This window comes from Mastomys coucha, unplaced genomic scaffold (assembly GCF_008632895.1).
Source record: "Mastomys coucha isolate ucsf_1 unplaced genomic scaffold, UCSF_Mcou_1 pScaffold1, whole genome shotgun sequence".
NCBI lineage: Eukaryota > Metazoa > Chordata > Mammalia > Rodentia > Muridae > Mastomys > Mastomys coucha.
This window is the reverse complement of record NW_022196891.1, coordinates 59,031,196-59,054,012: the sequence shown is the minus strand read 5'-3', so window position 1 is coordinate 59,054,012 and position 22,817 is coordinate 59,031,196. Positions and strand designations below refer to the sequence as shown.

At 40.2% G+C, this 22,817-nt stretch overlaps 1 long non-coding RNA gene across 1 annotated transcript; it reads left to right on the top strand.

Moving 5' to 3' along the window:
- Nucleotides 1–1,615: 1,615 nt before the first annotated feature.
- LOC116102416 lies at nucleotides 1,616–21,829 on the top strand. The gene is made up of 4 exons (XR_004123167.1): nucleotides 1,616–1,725; nucleotides 10,914–11,014; nucleotides 16,138–16,178; nucleotides 21,017–21,829. It is a non-coding gene; the product is annotated as an uncharacterized LOC116102416 (long non-coding RNA).
- Nucleotides 21,830–22,817: the final 988 nt, after the last annotated feature.

Genomic DNA, 22,817 nt, shown 5'->3' with positions numbered 1-22,817 from the left:
AGAGAAATGGATTAACTTTTAGAGTTCTGCATATAGGCATCAAGTCCCCCCCACACCCGCCCCAGGACTACTTGCTAAAGAGTCTTTTCTCTAACACTCATTTTTGTCATCATTGTCAGTAATCTAATAGCTGTATGTAGCTGCATGGCTTACTAGGGATCTTCTACTCAGTCCCATTGGCTCTACATCTGTTTTTGTGCCAGTGTTGTAATGGTTTGTTACCATATATCATCTAATTTGAAATCAGGTACTGCCGTATCTCCAAGTTTTGCTTTCCTCCCCCGCCCCCTTAAGATTATTTTGACCATTTGGGGTCTGTTGTGTTTCCATATGTTGCTATGTATGTGAAGAGTATATGGTGATTTTAATAGGTATTTGTAGTGATATGTATAGTGAAGCCTTTATGTCTGGCTTTAAATGAAATGCAAACCGTTGTATCTGGCTTTAAGTGAACTGTTTTAGCAAAGCCTTTGCCATGTTGGGGTCAATCAGTGGAAGCTGAGAAATTCTGAGACTGTTTGAACCCTAAGGAAATGTTGTCTCTCTAGAGAATCTGCGCTTGGTGCTATGTGAGAACTAGCAGCTGCACCAGCCTTGGTCCCAAGGAAAACCTGGAGTTCTTACTTTTGATTATGGCTAGCCGTGGTCGAAAGGGACTGAGATTTGTGTGGGTTGTCTGCTCTCACGGGCAGCAAGGGCAAGATAACTTTGGTAGCTGGAACCTTTCCCAGCCTCAATTAACCTGGTGCAATTTTCGAATAAAGTAACTGGAGAGATCTAGCTGAGTATCAGTCTTTTCCAAGAAGGCTGAACCACTCTGTCCCTTTGGAAAATGAAGGCTTAGCATCTTTGTAAGCTTCTCTCCCGAATTCAGCACCTATGAACAATATCAACCAATAGGTATTATACTTGAATCTTTGAATTGTTTTTGATAATACCTCCATTTTAATTCTACCAATCCATGGGAATGGGAAATCTTTTAACCTTCTAGTGCTTTTCAAATTCTTTCCTTGGCATGTTGGTTTCCCCTTTATGAGTTCTTTTCCCTCTTTGGTTATATTTGTTCCTAGGTATTTCTTTTATTATTTTTAAGGTTATTGTAAATAGAAAATTTCCTTAAACTCTTTTCTTAACTATATTGATATATAGAAAATCTGTTTATATTGTTTTATGGGTTTTGTAGCCTGCTAGTTGTTGAAAGTGACTATTAGATATAAAAGTGGAGTTTATATTTTTAAGTATGGGATCATGTGATAAATCAACTTCTTCCTTTCATATTTATATCATTTTTACTTCTTTCTCTTGCCTTGAAACTCTGGCTAAGAATTAAAGTACCATATTATACAGGAGTGGAAAGTATGGAAATTCTTGCCTTTTTAAGGAGAAAGTTTCAATTTTTTTTATATTAAGAATGGTATTTGCTATATGCAGCCTTTATTATGTTGAGTTATGGTCTCGTTCACATATGTGGGCCTCTCATCTAGGTCTTGGATGACTTTGTTCATCTTCTTGCTTGAACTTTCCTGGAGCTGATTGCTCACTTTCAAAAGTAGATTTTAAAATCTTTGATTACCAGTCATTTTGGTGTTTTGTTTTTGTTTTTATTCAGCTATTGGTAGGCATGGAAGGAGGAGGAGGAAGAAAGAAGAAAATTAAATAACAAAAGGAAAAATGGGAGGAAAAATAAAGTGGGAAGATTGGATCCTTTGCAATATGCTGAACCTAGTAAGTCTTTTTCCAAACTTGTATGGACTAGAGCAAATTATTGAAGAAGGAGAGGGAGATCACAGGTGCCTTTCTGGGACATGTGGGTAGCCCAAACTTGTGTTTTTCATCTGAAGTAAAGGGTAGACTCCTCAGACTAACAGTCTGTGGAATCTGTGCCAGCACTGGACTATTAGTGACAGAATTGGATCGAATCAATGTGCATATTATTGATGGCCATATTGGTTGTTAGTGTTTAAATCCCATACATTTGGAGCCAAGTGTTGAGAGCACCCCATTTTGAACACAAAACATGTATTTTTAAAAAAGAAATCATGAAGTCAGTGATAGTGCAATGATGGTTGATAAGAGTTAATAAAGAGAAGAATCACAAATCTAATGTAGAAAAGTAAGTTTGAATGGTGTTGCCTGATGTTCTTGGAGGAAGCCCATTTGTGTTAAAGATCATGAGTAATGCTAGACTGGAACTTCATAATTATGGAAAGATGGGACTCTGTAGATGAAGGCCAGGTTTAACTTGGATTGTCTTCAATCTCTTGAACAGGCATCTACCACCACCCTCTATGACTGACCTAATATCTTTGTGACTGCTAGGTACAACCTTTAGAACTTCTCTTTAAGCTTAGCAGGCCATTAACTCAACCAACATTAGAGCTAAGGCTGTTCAAATACCTGAACCTTATAAAAGATATTATCCTGCCCTTCCCAGCTTGCTTATCTGATGTTCCCACCAATGCATCTAGTAAATACATTGTCTTAAAATTTGTTCTTTTGTTCTGTGACTTTAAAGGTTCCTGCAACTTCATCTACAGGAGAGTATGACATTCAGGTGAACCTGAATCACATATTCTTAGATCATGATCACTCATATTTGGCTCAGAATAAACTAACTCTTACTCATTTTGGAAAAATAACTATATGTCATGTCAACAATGGAGAAAATGTATGGAAATAAAATAGACAGAAAAAAATATCTTCAGAGGTAGGACCAGAGCAGAGCATTGTATTTTGATGCTCAGCGAAACCCAGGTAACAGAAATACAACCTCAGTCTCACATCCTTTCACTTCACCAACTTCACACTGATCTCCTATAGCCGGATTTCCCTTTGCAATTAGAACATTTGGTCAAAGTGTTTCTTATTTGTGGCAGTAATATCTACCATATGTCTGGCAACTATTACATTAAAAAAGAAGGAAGGTGGAAAGAAAAGAATACCATAGAAAGAAAACAGAGGGCTATAATTGTAGGTGTGAGCTAACACAGGGAGAAGGCCAGCAGGCAGGTACTACCCTTTGTCAAAGCATTCTCATTTTACTGAGTTCTCCTAAATTCTCCTCAACTGATTTAATATCTCTTTAGCCACTAGAGGGAAATGTCATCATGTCTCCTTTAGGAAAACTTCCTAAAGAAAACTCCCCGCCCCCCATTCTACTGGAGCCCGAAGTTTTTTCTGGACAATATCACCACGGATCACAATTTCACACACTTCTTCCAGTTAGATTGCTACAGAAATTAAATGCCACTTTAATAAGGTGTCAACTATCATAAAATAACTTGGATCCCTGCCATAGATGGCTCTCGTGTTCTCTTTATTTCTAGAAATCAAATCCTAGTCTAACTGTTCCCCTTAGGCGCACATGGGTGTGCGTGTGCATCCCACGTCACAAGCTGTCGAGATAGTGTTAACCTCAATGTGTCTTTCCTAAAACAAGTGAGATGATGGATCAGAAGTTAAAAGTGCTGGATGTTCTTCTGGAGAGCCAGAGTTTAGGTCTTACACTTGCATGGCAGCTCACAGCTACCTGTAACTCAAGCTCCAAGATACCTGGTGCCTCTTCTGCTAACCATGTGTACATCTCCCTCCTGACACACGCATAACTAAAACAAAACTAACAGGTACACAAGGCTAGCCACTCTGCAGAAAAGTATGGAATCTTTTCCTCTCAACTATGGTCAAAATATATTGACAAAAATTGAACAAATAGCAAAATATATTTTAAAGCATATTGAAATTTAATAGCATATCAGGGTATTTCATAAAATAGAAGCAATGCAATTTCTAAGTGATAGAGAAAAAGAGAGGGTGGAGAGAGTGAGAGAGAATAAGAGTTGTGAAAGCTGAGGAAATCTAAAATCTTCAGGTAGGAGGCTAGAGACCCAAATAATCCAATGCTTCATTTTGAGCTTTGACCAACCATGGAAGGTCAAAATGTCTGCCAGGAGGTCTCTTTGATTCATAGCCAATCAGCTTTCCCTATCCATGTGGTCCTCTCCTCCTCACCTGATCACTCATACCAGGCACTTCAGAGAACAGCTTTACTCTACCCCGTCCCCCAGTTCAGACACTGATCTCATGCACAAGCACCTTCACAAGACATACCTGTAATAATGTCCAACCAATATTTATACTCACTGCCAAGATGACTGACTCATAGTTAACAATCCCAGAGAAATCTATTCACTAAGAACTGTGCTGCACTTTTTCTGTAACAGGATTTGTGAAAACAGGAAAAAGAAATAATGTCCTGAACATAAGGTATTCATACTATTCGAGAGCCTGTGTATGGTATAGACTAATGGATCTCAACTTGTGGGTCATGAGCCTTTGGGGGATCGAACAACCCTTTCACAGGGGTCACGTATCAGATATCCTGCATATCAGATATTTACATTATGATTCATGACAGCAGCAAAATTATAGTTATGGAGTAGCAATGAAATAATTTTCTGGCCATGGGTCACCACAACCATATTGCCCTCTGTTACAAAGGAAGCATGTGGACCCAATTTAAAATGATCCTTGAATACACTACCGAATGCTTCCTACCTAATACCTTGTAGAGAAACATTCTCTAAAGAAAGAAATATTTCTTTCACAGGGATCTTCCCATTATGATTCAAAGGTAATAACCCATCTTCCAAGTGGGCTATTTCCCAAAGAAAACCATGAGATCATCTACAACTGGAGAAGGGTGGAGGTGGTGGCAGCATGTGTTTGTTGGACCTGAGTGGGATTGCATCTTTTTTCTGAGGGGGCACAAGGCAAGTCCACAATAGAATGAATTTCTCATGGTGGGGGAGGTGTAATTAGATATCTTTGGATTTGATCCTACATACAGAGAACTCAGACCAAATAACATTTCTTGTCTTCTTTACGTACTGGCCCACTACAGTCTTGTATTGTCGGTCCAGAGGTGGGAAAGCACAGTCTGAGATGTGGGAAAGCAGGAGCTGGTTTGGGGGTTCCTGGGCCAGCGATGAGGCCTGAGCCATGGGGTTCTCAGACTCTTGGGCATCCAGGGACCTCTCAGAGTCCCAGAAGAGCAGAGAACTGAGTCGGGGGCCCAGCTTGTCCCACCAGGGATTGTCTTTACCTTGGTGGAGTCAGGTTTGATGGTGGCTATGGCTGGGATCACAGAGAGGCCTTCTACAGGAGAATTAAGCTGTGGTTCTGTAATAGAATGCCTTCTCCACAGTTCCCCATGGTGGATCATGATGAAAACAACAGTCCATGGTTCCAAACAGTTTATTGGTTGTTTCATGGTGGAAAATGGATGTGTAATGTTCCATACCTACTTCTCAGGTTAGACCTGAGATTAAATACCTTTTGCAGGGAGGAATGTCTGGGAAGGGAAGCTTATTGGCTAAGCCCTCTGTGCCTCTAGGTATTTCAATAGTGTGGAGGACTCTGTTTTTGGCCTATGTGACCATAGAGCACGTTCTTTTATATGAAGAGCATGGCACATGTTCCAGGTCAGGAGTCTGGCAGGAAGCTAGGAGTCGCCTAAGTCTCAGGTGTGTGCCCACAGAGGCTCTGGGTTTCACCCTGCTCTACCTTGCCACACATCCTGGCATGGTTTCACATCTCACAGCATGTTAGAGAAGGAACTAGCTAGGATGTAGCCTACTCCCCACACCAGTGGGCTACTATGGTGTAGCCCACTGCTCCTGGGCTTCCAATCGTCCTAGCCAGCTACTCTACAGAATTCTGTAGGCAATACTGAAGCACAGTGGAAAATATTTGTGTATGGTAAACATACCTAACCACAGAAAACACCATAAAATATAGTAAAAAGGGAAATTTAAAAGTATACCCATGAGGAATGGAGGGGATTTGCTCTGTGTGAACTTTCCTGAAGTGAGAAGTGCTCTTGAGTCAATGAGTGAGTGGTAAGTGAGCTTGAAGGACGGTGTTGTCCTCTACTGCCCACTATAGACACTGTACAGTTAGGCCACAGTCAATTTGTTTAAAATAGTTCTTCCGCAATAAGTTTGCTTTAGTTTACTATGACTTTACTACTGCATAAACTTTAACTTTTTAATAAACTTTTGGGCTCTTGAGGTAATAGCCTAAAACTCAAATATGTTAGACATCTATACAAAAACAGCGCTGTAGGTTTGCACACACGTGGTGTGGTTAAGCAGAAGCAAGGCTTTGTGTTGAAATGGACCATGCATCCAGCCTACCGAGAAGCCTCTAAAACCACAGCCAAGAAAAGCCAGTCTTCATTTTAATTGTCTGTGTCAGATACTTTGCTGCAGGGGTGAAAACCTAGCACAGTAAACACTTGTTACAATGCTAGAACTTTTGGAGGCAATTAAGCCCCCTGTTGTGTTGTGTGGCAGTTTCCTTTGAGGTTAAAACTTTCCAATTATGAGGAAAAGCTCTTAAGACCAAGGATATAAAGAGAAACAACAGGATACTTCGGATAGGGTGTGTTAATTCCACAGATGGGCGGGAGAAAGACTACTCACCCCACATTAGTTAAAGCAAGCTTATTTTTAACATTTACATGAGCTGTCTTTCCCTAAGATTTCCCTAAGATCAGGTTCAAGAGATCAACAATGGACATGGGGAAGATAAGATTTTTGTAGCTCAGGAGTAGGGGTTTCCAAGTAGGGGCTTTGGTAATATTTGGCAAATAGGCCCAGTTTAAAAGGCAGAACATACACATAACAAGTTGATCATAACAGCCTCCTGAAACAAGGACAAATTTGGAAGGTGGTCCTAACTGTTAGCCTCTCTTCTAGGCTTCGCCTAACAGTTACCTAGCAACAGCCAGGTGCTGGCCTGGCTTGCTGTAAAAGGACTATTTGCTCTCTCTCTCTCTCTCTCTCTCTCTCTCTCTCTCTTTTCTCTCTTCCACTCTCTCTCCCCCTCTCTCTTATACGCTCACGCTCTCTCGCTCTCTTGCTCTCACTCTTTCACGCTCTCTCGACTCTCCCTCTTTCTCTCCGTGTGTTCCCGGCCAGCCTCTTCCCTTCTTTCATTCTCCTCCCTCTGTCCTTCTCTGTATCCTTTCTTTCTCTGCCTCCACTCCCTTCTCACCCTCCCAACTTCCCACGCCCTAAATAAACTTCATTTTAGACTAGACCCGTCATATAGCTGGTACCTTGGGGAACCGGGTGCCTCAGCATGTGCCTGCTAAAGCACCCCTCCCTCCACATCATGTGCCACACTACAAAACGTATCACTAATAAGGTAGTCTGATCATAACATTTTGAAACAAAGCCGTAATTGCTGTTTCCTGGAACAGGCAATAAAGAATCATTTTTAGTTAAGGTTACAAATAGAGCATAGTCTAATCTTTGAGAAACAAAGATTTTAATCATAAACAAGAATGAGCCTAGTTTGTTTTTACTATTAGATGGCTTTCAAGATGGAGGCAGATTGGTTTGTCAGCTGTTTAATAAGGAGGTTAGCTGGGCAGTGGTGGCTTACGCCTTTAATCCCAGCACTTTGGGAGGCAGAGGCAGGCAGATTTCTGAGTTTGAGGCCAGCCTGTTCTACAGAGTGAGTTCCAGGAAAGCCAAGGCTACACAGAGAAACCTTGTCTCGGAAAAAAAAAAAAAAAGAAAAAAAAGAAAAGAGGAGGTTAAACAGGATGTTCTAGAGCAACAGTTCTCAACCTATGGGTCATGATCCTTTTGGGGGTCAAGTGACCCATTCACAAGAGTCACATATATATCCTGCATATTATTATATTTATATTATGATTTATAACACTAACAAAATTACAGGTACGAAGTAGCAACAAAAATAATCTTATGGTTGTGGGGGATCACCACAATACAAGGAACTGTATTAAAGGGTTGCAGCATTAGGAAGGCTGAGAACCACTGTTCTCGAGGGAGGTAAAATACTCTATCCTGTAAAACATTCTATTAAGACAGGAAGAAAGCAACTCAACACAGCTTCAGGAAGTTCCTGAAACTGACCAGCTTCTCTAGATCTTCCCCAAGAGTATATAACCAGTAAAGGTTACTGAGAGGCATTCTGAGAGAAACCAAGTTGCACCAGAGACTTTTGAGACAAGTCCAGATACCTAAGGAAGCAGAGGGCAGGTGAGCAGCCTGAAATAGGAAGCAGCCAAAATGCCCAGAAAAAACAAGTACTAGCTGGGGCACACGGAAAGACACTCTCCCAAAGCTGCCTGGATACTGTGCAATGTACTCCAGGTTTTCAGCTTCTGTCAGCTGCCACCCATGCTTGGGTGGGCCTTGGTGATAGAGTTGTCTCTGAGTCGATTACGTTCCTGCCACTAACCCCTCACCCATATTCCTGTAAATAACCTCAATAAAACTCATTGATTCACCAAGGTGGACTTTGGGGCTGTCTGTACTTTAGCATTCATCAGTTCCTTATATGAAGTATGTTTTATTTCCCCAGGAAAAGTTGGTCACACAGCAAACTGGTCTCATTGTAAATGCCTATAGTAAAGATACAGAAATAAAAAAGAGTTCTCAACCCCCAGGAGTTCACCGTGACTAAGGAGACAGGCATGAAGTCAATAGCAGCTATTTGTAGGTGTGTTAACTTCTCAAGGAGAGACATTTGTTCTCCCCAAATAGCCACCAACAATAGATTAAACTAGCCGTTCAGCTCAAGTCTCACTTGGTGAGCCAATGAGTTTATCAGGGTAGCTTACAGGAACACAGGTGAAGGACTGTTTACAGGAGCATGAATGGTTGCAGAATAGCTTTATCACTTCAAGATTCCACTCCAGTGCTAATGACAACTTCACCGTACCTGCTCAGGTGGAATTCCCCTCCAATTAACCTTCTAACTTCTTTGTACTCTTGAATATCTCAGGACCATGTGCAATTGGGCCAGAATTATGTATAGCTGAGAAGGGGGACAGGAAGGAGTGGTTGGAGTCTCATGCGGGTGTCTGGTGATCCTCCCACGCCCTTGCTGATGGTTTCTTGGAGGTAATCACACAGTTGTTCTAACGAAGGTGGAAGTGACTGTTATGCTTGGAGGAGCATGACACAACAGCAGGGTTGGAAATAAAATGAGCAGGTTCAAGATATGAGAGCCCACACGACAATTAAGGAAATAGAAACCATACATCTGAGAGTGAACATGAGGAGCATGAGAAGAGTTGGAAGAAGGAAAGGGAAGGGAGGAATGATATAATTTATATTTTAATTTCAGAAAATCAAAATATATTTTTTTAAAAATGGCCTTAGCATCATCTATCTATTCGAGTTATCCAAGGCCCCTTACATATATCTCTGGGTGTAGCCATGGTGTTGGGCATAAAGTGACAGCATTCCTTGCCACTGTTCAGGTATTTTACCCTTGTCTACCACCTGGTATTTTTCTATATATCTATTTATTGCTCAATTGACCAGTTAACTAATCTGATCAATTTTAATTTTTGAATATGGAAGATTGGGTTAATCAAACCCTATACTCTAGGGTAACTAAGCAGTTTATGCAGTCAGCTATGCATTTATTTGTGAGACTAGCCCAGGACACTACAGACATGTGGAATAGATGCCAGAGCTAGAAAGGTATTGGGAAAATTACTCTTAATGAAGAGATTAATTTCTTCTCTTGCCTTTTTATTTCCTATTTGCTTGGTTTTCTTCTTTCCTACTTCCAGAGGCTGGGAGTAACTTAGATAGTGCTTCACCAGGGCCAGCAGTAGTCTGTCCTAAGTTGGCCATTTGCCTTGACTTAAAACACTCAGAGCACATAACTCCCGAAGATCAAAGGCAGAAATTGGACTGCCTGCCTCTCACAAGATTATGAGCTTAATTCACAACATTGTATAACTAAGCAGCTGTCTAGGTCTCAATCTCTCCCTTCCTCCCCTCACTTGTTTCTTCTCCCTCAGCTAATTCCCAGATGATGGGCTAAATTGTGTCGCTACCTCTTTCTTTAGAGGGTTAGCCCTCCCCTATAAGTTAATTGAGCTACATCAGTTCAGGAAATACATATTTCTCTAGAAAGTCACTTTGCTTCTTTTTGGACCCATCTCAGAAAGTTTAACTACATGGAAATGAAAAATAATAAACTGTCTCTTGATTCACAGGTTTTTATTACATCATATTTGTCTGCCATCCTTGTGAGCTTATGAGATGGGATGGGGGGTGCAGCACAACTGGGAAAGGGATGTGGGCTTTAGAATCAAGAAGCTTCATTTTAACCTAGAAGCAGTGGTGCACGCCTTTAATCCCAGCTCTTGAGAGGCAGAGACAGGCGGATTTCTGAGTTCGAGGCCAGCCTGGTCTACAGAGTGGATTCCAGGACAATGAGGACTATATATACAGAGAAACTCTGTCTCAAAAAAACAAAACAAAACAAACAAACCAAAAAAAACAAAAAATAAATGAGTAACTTAATGTACTGGAAGCTGTAGTTTCTGCTTTCCTGCTAAAAACTGGAGGAATGGTGTCCTCATAGTGTCTGCTTCCGGTGTGTGCCACTTTCTTGCCTTGAGAAGCCCTTCCTTTCATCCGTCTCCTTACTTGATTTGAATCCTTCCCATCTGCTGCAGAATGAATGCAATCTCCCAGGCAAAGCAGCATTCATCTTTATCAGAACACTGTGGTCACTTGCAAGATAGGGCTAGCTAACTCTGGGTATTTCCTTACAGAAGAGACTCCAGCTGTTCCTCTTGCACCTCTTGCATGTGGCTCTGCCCTAACTGCACATGGTCCTGAGATCTTGAGACATGCTAGAATATATAGAAATTGGAAGGTTGACTGGGAAGCAGGGAGATTCCACTTATGCTTCTACAGGGACACTATCATTGTGGGGGTCCGTCAAATGCTATGGATGGCAATTATTCAATAGAAGTAAGAGAGATTTCCCTGAAAATTGTGGTGATTCTTTGTATCTACTGGACCTTGTAATGGTTGGAGCCATAACATCTTTTTTTATTACTATCCCAGGAATGGTTACAGGCATGCAAAGAGAAGGCTCAAAGATGCCCTGTATGATTGGTAAAACTACTAATATTACAGTAAAAGTACGAGCAGAAATTAATCAAGAGGTGGGTGAGTAGAGAATCACAGTTTTGCAAACTAGAGCTACTATATATTATTTGTTACTTAAGCATAATCTTGATTATCAACACTTTCTTGGCATATGTTGCTCTAATGTGTACAATTTTCCCATACTATTTATGATCACATTGATAATTTGCATAAAGAGATAGACAAAATCTCTCAAGTGACCTGTGAATGGCCATCTTGGTTAAGATGTTTTTCATTTTTCCTTGGTCCTCTGTTAGCTACTCTTGTAATTTTCTTGTACTTGCCTATAGTGAGTAGACTAGCTAGTGGCCCAGAAGCAAGCCCAATAAACTCATTGGTCCTCCAAGGCAGGCTCTGGGGAAATCATACTTTGGTTCCCTGTGGGGGTCTTATGAGGAAGGGTAGACATTTGTTTATATCTCCTTATAGAAAGAGTTCTCATCATACCATCCTTGGAGACTAAGTTCTAGTTACTATTTTTCTGTTTCCTGTGTCGTTACATTTCCCCTCTTTGAACTCGTCCTAGCTGTATATTCTTTGCACTGCTTAACTAACCTCAGTATTTAGGGCCTTCTAAAACATTGTTAGTTACTAAGAATAAGAAAGGAAAACTCAAAGAGACAGATTTAGAACAAACGGGTTGTTTTACAAAACTCTGCTTTAGATGTCTTCATGAATAGATATAGTGATTTCTATTTCAGGTCACTGGATTCCAATCTAGTATTTAAGAAAAAAAATAATAAGCATTGCTATTTCATCAAGGGTAGAACTTGCCCTTTTTCTCGTTTCCCATTTCACCAGGAGAACTATGAGGTTTTCTCCTAAGCAACTGAGATCAATACTGTCACTGCTGCCGAATAACCCATTGGTCACCCTTGCGCTGTGTGTTTCATTATCAAAGAAGCATAGATTAGAGTCTAAGTCCTTGTCTCTGCTCCCTCCTCTCCTGCAGCCTTAATGTCTCCAAGTAACTCCTAACACTGCAACCAATCCTGTATTCTTCCTTACAGTAAAACCCACCCAGATCCTGAATGATTTTAAATGGTCCTGTTGAAACTCTAGTTCATTTTAAATCTCTTTATGAAGTGGCAAGCAACTTATTTACTCTGGCTCCCATCTGGTCCTGCTTTACCTCTGTTTTGGAACTCTACTACACAATTACCTCAGTATTCTGGTATCACTTTCTCACCTAAAGAAAATGTCTCACAATTATACTTCAAATGTGTACTTATCTTCACTTAGTGTATCATCAAAGAGCTCCTCATCCATTTCATTTTATACTTGGCCACTGTTAGCTTTCTCTAGGTCATTTGTAGAGCTATCATGGAATTTTCGTAGCTTATATCTTTTCTCCTAAGAAATCAATGAAGAACAAAGCAATCTTGTGTGTGTGTGTGTGTGTGTGTGTGTGTGTGTGTTTTATCAATTGTCCCAAATACTGGATCTTGCAAATTAGACTTAAATTTTCATATACTGTCTACACAGTCTTTGCACATTTTTATTTTTGGTTCCCCTTTTGAAGTTTGGAAATGGTTCTCAGAATCTAGTCCCAGGTTTCAAGAGTTTTCCATTCTGTTCCATCAACAAAAAGTAGAAAACAAAACCTATAAGCCTGCAAATATAAAATGTCACGGTGGTTAAATGCAGTTAACAGTGTGGTGTCAATTCCAAGCTACTTGCAGCTGGAAAAAAAAGGAAATCTTTTCATACTCTAAGCACACAGACATGCTTGCCCTTCATGCTTTTATTTTATACTGAAATAGGATTTTTTTTCATCTAATATTCAGATTATGGCTCCCCTCCTCCAATTTCTCTACATTCTTCCCACCTCTCCACCAACCCAATTCCAGATTCTCATTCTCTCTCATTAGAAAACAAACAGGCATCTTTTAAAAAAAAGAATAAAAGGTAATAAAATTTTAAAAAGATCTAAATAGAAGAAAACAGAGCCAAAGGAAAAAACACGAGAAACACAGATAGATGCAGAGACATACACCTTGGCAGACACAGAAATCCCATAAAAACACAAAATCTGAAACCATAATATATAAACAAAAGACCTGTAGGGTAAGAAAACAGGGGGAGGGAAATGCCCAGTAAAGCATTATGAGACTAAAATAAATAAATTAAATAAATAAATACTTAAAAAAAATACCATTGAATTCATTTTGTATTAGCATATTCTGTTGGGCATGAAACCTGAACTTAAGATTGCTTTGTATACCCAGTGAGACTCTGTTGGAGAAAAGTAATTTTTCATTTGCAAGTGGTTGTCAATTATACATAGCCTCTGGGTTCGGAATGTAGGCTTGTGTTCATCTCTACTGTCAGTACTGGGAGCCTGTCTGCTCATGCTGCCATGGTCTCTGTGAATTCACATGTTCATTGGTCTTGCTGTGTGAAGGCTTTGTTTCCTTGGGGTCCTCCATCCCCTCCAGATCTTACAATCTTTCCACCTCCTTTTCCATTTACATTTTTAAAGTTACAGACTTGACATTGTCTTAAGAAATATGGTGCCTGAAATTTGAGGGAGTCCATAGGACACTGTTCTCAGTAGTGAGGGAGTCTGTCTTCTTCACCCTTGTTACCTAGATGAAAATGTTCACCGTGTCAGCAAATAATCATGCTTCTAGTACATGATGAGTCTGTTACAAAGAGCAACGACATCTCTCTTGGGAGAGTAAAACAAGGCCAGTTTCTACTATCACAATGTACCCATCCACACTCCCTTGAGACTAATAGAATTATGTAACATTTATAGCTTGAGTAGTAGAACGACTGGATACCTTGAAAAAACAAAACACCAGAAAGGAGGTTAAAAGGCCTAAGTTCAGATTAACTTCTCTTCCTGGCTCTTTACTTTACCATCTATAAATCAGAGTGATTAATGTAGGTAGATGGTCTACATGCCTTTACAAACAGTAATGTGGGGCTTGGAAGATAGCCACCTGTGGGGTAGTGCGCCATGCAGACAACCTGGTCCTGGTTGAGCAAAGGTCTGGAACCCTGGAGACCTGGTGGGTGGTGATTTCCGGATGGAAGGTGTTAGACCACGCCTCCTGGGCCCCTGGTGCCTGTCTCAGCTACAACTGCCCACAGGCACCCCCCACCCTTTGTAGCCATCAGTCATGCAAATAAGGCTTCCCCAAGCTCTCAGTCCAAGCCAATGAGAAGTACTTGCTGTTGAACCCTGAATCACCCCCAAAACAGTATATAACTGCTACCCAGGGAATTAAAGGTGTGCAAGAACTACTCCTTCTTCGGAGCCTACTGCTCTGACAGCTGTAACACTTGGCAAGAGGTCTGCTCTCCTGAAGCACCCACCTGAAGCTGACCCTACTGAGTGCAGGGCAACATGGAGTAACCAAGTAACCTGGAGGGCATGGCAGAGACAGTGGTGAAGCCAACCGCAGCAGCAGAAGTGGCAGAAATGACTTCTCCTCCCTGCCCAAACTTCCCTTCTCCCACCAGGCCAGGCTAGAAATCTCTGTGGACAGCCTCTGGTACACTGGCCCACAGCTACTTCAGTCTCCATATCACCTGCTGCTAGGAGTCTCAGCTAGGGTCACCCTGTAGACTCCCAGGAGCTATCTCCATTCCAGGCCTCCAAATCATCCCAGAGTTACCCCCCAACCAATTTCCATCCTCTCTCCCAGCTCTCTCCCCACCCCCTTCCCCATATCTGATCCTCATCTCCCTTCTCACCTAGTTCCATTCCTCCATCTACCTCTGATCTCTTTATTTCCCCTTTTGAGTGAGATTCAAGCATCCTCCTCGTTACTTAACTTCTTTGGATCTGTGGATGGTAGCATGGTTACTTTATGGCTATTATCAAATGAGTACATACCATGCATGTCTTTCTGGGTCTGAGTTACCTCACTCAGGATGATATTTTCTAGTTCCATCCATTTGCCTGCAATTTTCATGGTATCTTTTTTTTTTAATAGCTGAATAGTATCCTATTGTGTAAATGTACCACATTTTCTTTATCTATTCTTCAGTTGAGGGAGATCTAGGTTGTTTCCAGTTCCTGCCTATTATGAATGAAGCTTCTATGAACATATTGAACAAGTATTCTTGTAGTATGGTGGAGAACCTTTTGGGTATATGCCTAGGTCTTGAGGTAGAACTATTCCCAATTTTCTGAGAAATAGTCAAATTGATTTCCGAAGTGGTTGTCCATGTTTGCAATCCCATCAGCAGGGGAAGAGTGTTCTCCATGTTCCACATCGTCAACAGCATGTGTTGTTAGTGGGGTTTTCAGTCTTAGCTCTTCTGATGGGTATAAGATAGAATCTCAGAGTCATTTTGATTTGTGTTTCCCTGATGACTGAGGATGTTGGACATTTCTTTAAGGGCTTCTCAGCCGCTAGAGATTCCTCTGTTAACAATTGGAGCAGCGACTATCTCTGACTCTGTTGCCTGTCTTTGAATTCCCTTCCCCTACCTGGACTGTATTGTAGGGCCTCAGTGGGAGAGGATGAGCTTAGTTCTACAGAAACTTGATATGCCAGGGCAAGTTGATACCTATGGGGGGGGGGAGGTAAAGGGAGGAGGTAATGGGGAGAGGGACTTGTGAGGGTTGGACTGGGAGGAGAGAAAGGAGATGGGCTACAACTGATTGTAGATGCAAAATAAATATATTAAGTAATGAAAAGAAAGAGGACAAGCTTCCAAGAGATAATAATATAACAAAATAAAATGCAATAAGATAAAACAAGAACAATTGTTTCAGAGTTGTACAAGACAAACCAACTGAAAGAAAAGAGCCCATAAGAAGGCATAAGAATCAGAGAACCACTCTTTGAACATGCAGGAATCCCAGGAGAACACTAAACCGGAAGCCATACTGTATACCCAGAGGACCTGGGAAAGGCCTAAGCAGACCCTGCACATGCTGCTTCTTCTCTGTGACGTCATAGGAGCCTTGCTCATGTTGATTCAAAAGGCCTTCTTTTCTTGGTGTCTTCCATCCTCTCTGGGTCTTACATTCCTTCTACCGCCTCTTCCTTGGGATTCTCCTGGGTGTCAGGGAAGGGGTTTTGAAGGAGACATCCTGATTGAGGCTTAAGCGTTTCATGATTCTCTCAGTTTCTGCATATTGTCTGATTGTGGGTTTTGTCTTTCTTTCCATCTGCAGGAGGAAGCCTCTCTGATGATGGCTGAGCAAGGCACCCATCTGTGAGTAGAACAGAATTATCATTAGTAGGAATTTTGTCACTATGTTTTATTTTTTATTCCTAAATGTTTTAGACCAGTAGTAACTAGTCTCTGTACTACCTACTTTCAGGTTCTTAGTCACCTAAGCAGTGTCAGGTAAGGGATCCATCTCCTGGAGTGGGCCTTAAGTCAAATCAGACATTGGTTGGTCACTCCCTCAAGCTTAGTGCCACCATTGCCCTGACATATCTTGAAGGCAGGACGGTTTCGTAGATCAAAGGACTTGTTTTTCTTTTGGTAGCATTCAGAATACCATTCTGTGCCAAAAATGCTAGACCATGGGAGTGAAGGCTCTATGTAGACCCAAGCTCAACGTTTCCATGTTTAATGAGTTTTGTAGGTGTTGTCTTCAGCGATGGGGCCTTGCTGTCAGTTTGTGGAGAGCAACCCAGAGTCTTGGTTACAGACTGGGTTATTTAGGGATTGCCATGGGATCCCTTTGCCCAAAAACTCAGTTAAATGTGACTCAATCCTGGTATGGAAGCTTCATTTGGTGACAAGAAATGGCCAGTTGGGGGTCTATCTCCCCCATTATTTGGTACTTTCTTTTAGATCACCTTCATATATATGTATATTTTAGGAAGCTTTACTGTATTAGGTTTCCGTATTGCCCCTCAAATGCCCCTTCATCCTAGCTGCCTTTCCCTGGTTCCCTCCCTTATCCCTCCATACTCCTCCCTTATCCTTCCTTATCCTCCCTTATCCTCATACTCCCCCCCTTGATCTTCATATTCCAGCACCCATTCCACTCATAATTATCCATTTTATTTCCTGTTACTAATGAGTCCTGTCTGTACCCTCTAATATCTTACTCTATAACTACTCTCTCCAAGTCTGTGGATTGTAGTTTGTTTATCACTGACTTAACAACTAATGTTCACATATAAATGAATACATACTGTATTGGTCTTTCTGGCTTTAAGATACTTCATTCAGGATGATTTTTCCCCAAGGTTCATCCATTTACCTGAACATATTTTGATGTTATATTTCTTATTATTTTATTTTATTAGATATTTTCTTTATATTTCAAATGATATCTCCTTTCCCGGTTTCCCCCCCGGGGGAAAAAAAAAACCTGTTCCCTCTCCCCACCTCCTGCTCACCAACCCACCCTCACCTGCTTCCTGGCCCTGGCATTCCCCTACACTGGGGCATAGAACCTTCACAGGACTAAGGGCCTCTCCTTCCACTGATGACAGACTAGACCATCCTCTGCTACATATGCAGATGGAGCCATGAGTCCCACCATGTGTGCTGTTTGGTTGTTGGTTTAGTCCCTGGGAGCTCTGAGGGTACTATTAGTTCATATTGTTGCTCGTCTTAAGGGGCTGTAAACCCCTTCTGCTCCTTGGGTTCTTGCTCTAGCTCCTTCATTGGGGAACCGGTGCTCAATCCAATGGATGGCTCTGAGCCTCTACTTCTATATTAGTCAGGCACTTTCAGAGCCTCTCAGGAGACAACTAGGCTCCTGACATCCAGCACTTGTTGGCATCCACAATAGTGTCTGGGTTTGGTGATTGAATATGGGAAGGATTTCCAGGTGGAGCAGTCTCTGGATTGCCCTTCCTTCAGTTTCTGCTCCATAGTTTGTCTCTGCAACTCCTTCCATGAGTATTTTATTCCTTTTTTTAAACAACTGAGTTGTTAAATGTACCATATCATCTTTATCTGCTCTTCTGTTGAAAGACATCTCAGTTGCTTCCAACTTCTGGCTATTATGAATAAAACAGCAATAAACATGGTTGAGCAAGTGTCTTTGTGGTAGGATGAAGCATCCTTTGGGCATATACCCAAGAGTGGTATAGATGGGTTTTGAGGTAAATTTGTTCCTATCTTCCCAAGAAACCATCACAATGATTTCCATACTGACTATACAAGTTTGCATTGCCACCAGCAGTAGATGAATATTCCTCTTACTCCACATCCTTACCAGCATGAGTTGTCACTTGTTTTATTGATCTTAGCCATTCTGACAGGTATAAGATAAAATCTCAAAGTAGTTTTGGTTTTTGTTTCCCTGAAGACTAAAAGTGTTGAACATTTCTTTAAGTGTTTCTCAGCCATTTGAGTTTCCTCTAAATTCTGTTTATATCTGTACCCTATTTTAATTGGTTTATTAGTTTTCTTGATATCTAATTTTGGAGTTCTTCATATATTGTGGGTATTAGCCCTATTGGATGTGTAGTTGGTAAAAAGTCTGCTCCTGTGCCAATGAATTCAAGACTGTCTCCTACTTTCTCTTCTGTCAGATTTGGTGTATCTGGTTTTATGCTGATGTCTTGGATCCATTTGGAGTTGAGTTTTATGCAGGGCAATAAGTATGGATCTATTTAGATTCTTCTACATGCAGCCACCTAATTTGACTAGCACCATTTGTTATAGATGCTATCTTTTATCCAATGTATATTTCTGGCTTTTTTCTTTTCAAAAAAAAAAAAATCGGATGTCCATATGTGTGTGATATATGTCTGGGTCTTCAATTCAATTCCATTGGTCAACATACTTGGGGTTTTGTTGTTGTTGTTGTGGGGTGGGTTATTTTGGGTGTTTTGTTTTGTTTTCTAGCTGAACCATGCTGTTTTTATTACTATAGCTCTGTAGTACAACATGAAGTCAGCGTTGGTGTTACCTCCAGAAGGTTCTTTTACTACTCAGGATTGTGTTAGCTATCCTGGATTTGTTTGTGTGTTTGTTTCCATATTAAGCTGAAATTTGTTCTTTTAAGATCTGTTAAGAATTGTGTTGAAATTTTGACAGAGACTGCACTAAATCTATAGATTGTTTTTGGTAGGATGACCATTTTTACTATGTTAATACTACCAATCAATGATCATGGGAGATCTTTCCATCTTCTAATTTCTTCTTCACTTTCTCTCTTTAGTGACTTGAAGTTTTTTTTTTATCATACAAGTCTTTTGCTTGCTTGGTTAAAGTAACCACAAGATATTTGATATGATTGGAGGCTATTATAAAGGGTTGTTATTGCCCTGGCTTCTTTCTCAGTCCATTTGCCATTTGTATATGGGAGGGGTATAGTTCTTTTTCTGAGTTAATTTTATGTCCAGCTACTTTACTGCTACTTATTATTTTATTTATAGTAAGACAGACAGCATGGTATGGCTGTAGGAGTTTCCTGGTAGAATTTTTGTGTCACAGGTATGCCATCATATTATCTACAAATAAAGATACCCCAACTCCTTCAATTTAGAGCCACTTGATCTCCTTCAGTTGTTTTATTTTTCTAGCCAAAACCTCAAGAACTATGTCGAATAAGTATAGAGATCATGAACAACCTTGTCTTATTTCTGATTTTAGTAGAATTGTTTTGAGTTTCTGTTTCTGTTGATGTTGACTGTGGGCTTTCAGTAAACTGCCTTTATTTTGTTTGTACATGTCCCATGTATTCTGAATGTCTCTAGGACTTTTATCATAAAAGGATGTTAGATTTTTGTCAAACGCCTTTTCTGAATCTAACAAGATGATCATGTGATCTCTGTCTTTCAGTTTGTTTATATGGCAGATTACATTTATCAATTTATGTATATTGAACCATCCCTGTATCTTTAAGATGAATCCTGTTTGATCATGGTGGATGAGCTTTTTGATGTGTTTTCAGATTCAGTTTGCAAGTATTTTACTGAGAATGTTTGCATCTACATTCATAAGATAAATTGATCTCTTTTGATTTTGATGATCTGGGATTATGTCCTTTTGTTTTCTTGGAGGTAGTTAACCTCTTTATGTTGGAGTTGTTCTTCTAGCACCTTCTTTAGAGATGAATTTGTAGATACTAATTAATTTTGGTTTTATCACGGTATGTTTTATTTTCTCCATCTATGGTAAAAACTTTCTGGGTGTAGTAGTCTTGGCTGGCATCTGTGGTCTTTTAAAGTCTGCAGCCCATTTGTTCAGGATTGTCTGACTTTTAGAATCTCCCTTAAGAAGTCAGGTGCAATTCTAATAGATCTGCCTCTATATGTTATTTGGCCTTTGTTTTTCATGGTTTTTCTTTGTTCTGTGTGTTTAGTGTTTTGATTATTATGTGCCAACTATAAGGGGGAACTATCTTTTCTGGCCCAGTTTATTTGCTGTTCTGTATGCTTCTTGGACCTTGACAGGCATCTCATTCTTTAGGTTATGAATATTTTCTCCTATTATTTTGTCAAAAACATTGTCTGTGCCTTTGACCTGCATTTCTTCCCCTTCCGCTCTCTAGTCCTATTACAATCATTAGTTAACTCACAACAACCATAGATACCTGCCCTTGGTCTTATATGTAGTTATCACACAAGACCAGCCCTATCAACAATAAATCAAGAAAGAGTGGGGCTCACAGGGCACTACCCTTTATTTCTGAACTATTGTCAACTGACCAATCCTTGAAGAGGGGGAACCACAGAGCCCACCTGGTTCCAACAGATAGCTCCAAACCTATAGAGACATCGACAACCATGTTAATCTCAGTGGGTCACAAAAAGAAAACAGAAGGTGGAAAAAGAAAGAATAGATATCAATAGGAGAGCATGTACACATAGACACACATACACACCCACAAATACAAACACACACACACATACATACATACATACATACATATGAATATATACATATGTACTTACATATACATAAGAATATTAACATTTGTCTTATGAGGTGAAAATGCTGACCTTTATAAGGTCCATTAGGGGAAAAATGCACTTTTATGATCAGATATGTTACACTTTCTCAAATACTAAGACCTGAACTAAATACTTTCATTACTGAGCCATTGATGAAACATTTCCCATTCTTTTCAGTGCTATGTAGAACCCGTCTGGTTTGTACAGGATCGTCTTAGACCTAAAGAAACCATGGATTGGGTATAAATTGGGCCAACCTTGTGAACCTTCTCTAGCCCTTTCCAGAGAACTACAGATATCTGGTCATCGATACACTCCTGGGGTAGATCCTAAACCGAGGCAGAGAAACAAGGAGAGATACAGTGCTGTTCAAGTGCCTTCCCACACAGTATCCCTTCCCACAGCAGCGTCACTCTCCTCCAGAAGCCATGAATCATTTCCGCTGCTTCCCACCTGAGGGAGGGGACGAGCTCTTCCAGGAAGCTGGAACCAGCATTCCTGCTCCCATGCAGTGAACACAAATCCTCTGGGTCACAAGGTGTCTCCTGGCCTGACTCACACCAGATCCCATCTGTCTGCATCCTCTAAGGAACAGCACAGAACTGAGCTTTTCATAACTGCTTAAGTGTGCACTCTTAGTCCCTGGCAGTCCTCACCATGAACCTGTGCATGTATTGTTTCCATTTTCAGACACAGTGAATTAAAGGCTCCTAAGGAACACTATAGATGGCAGAAGGAGTTTTGCACTTGACATTGTCTGCTTCCAAATGTGAACGTTGAATGACTATCTTTTATTATTGGGAGGGAGGCCTCCATCCTGTGAAACTTCTTCCTAATTAATAGACTGGACGTTTACATAGAGCAGAAACCCTCATAAACGTTTAATTGGGCACGTGTGGAGAACTTAGAAGAAACATTGTGTTTTCAGAAGCCTTGGCAAGGAGAAGTGAACGAGGTCAGGAAGGGAATAAAAGCATTGTCCCACTTTACTCTGAAGTGTTCCTCCACTGTTTTTTTTTTAAACGTTTATTGCATTATGATGAAAAAAGTTACATGATTTCAATTTATCTGAATTTGTTGACATTTAAAAACATATTTTAATTAAATAGAATTGAACCGCATTCTTGTTCCCCTTTTGTACCACCGCTCCTCCCATAGACCACCCTTCAATGCCTACAATATCTTTTTTTGTCATATTCCTTAAAATTTATAGAATATTATAACAATAAAAATAAGTATTATAAAAGTTGTTTGATATAAAACAACAATCAATTTAACAGTCTTATGTAGATGCTCATCTACAGCAATAGTGAAAATATATTTTTCTCAATATAAATTTTAAATAACTCCAAACATATTAACTGTATACGTCAAAATAATACATCACTACTAGTATTTTCTTAAATATATAAAGTCTTTTTGTTTGTTTTGTATTTAGTAAAGTTTAAAATCTTGGTTCTTACTGTGGTATAAGCCCAAAATAAGAACAATTTTTAGACATTGGGTTTTATTGTAATAAGATTGTATTTCAATGACCCTCACATCACCAAAGGATTTTACCTCCATCGTAGCTAAGCTGAGAGTTGATAGTTCTGCTGCACCAAGAAATGAATTGTAGGCTCAATTTTTAGATACAGACTTCCTGCTATGGTCAAAGCTATTTGACTTGAGTGAGTGATTCATTCTCAGTCCACAGAGAACAGGTTACATTCATTTAAAAAATGGTGTAGGTATTAAGATGGTCTATCCATAAAGTCATTCACCAACTGTTTCAGTGAACAATGGTTCTGCTTGGAGGGTGGCACAGATATTAGGTGAGGGTAAGAATTTAGTTCATTAGCTGTGATAATTTGGAAAAGCATTCAGTCTCACTTTGTTGTTCTCTTACAAGCTACCTCCCTAGTTAACCATCTATGTTTCTTTTGGGTATATAAATACTTTTGAAATATATAAGCGGGTCTGAAAACCATAGTATAGT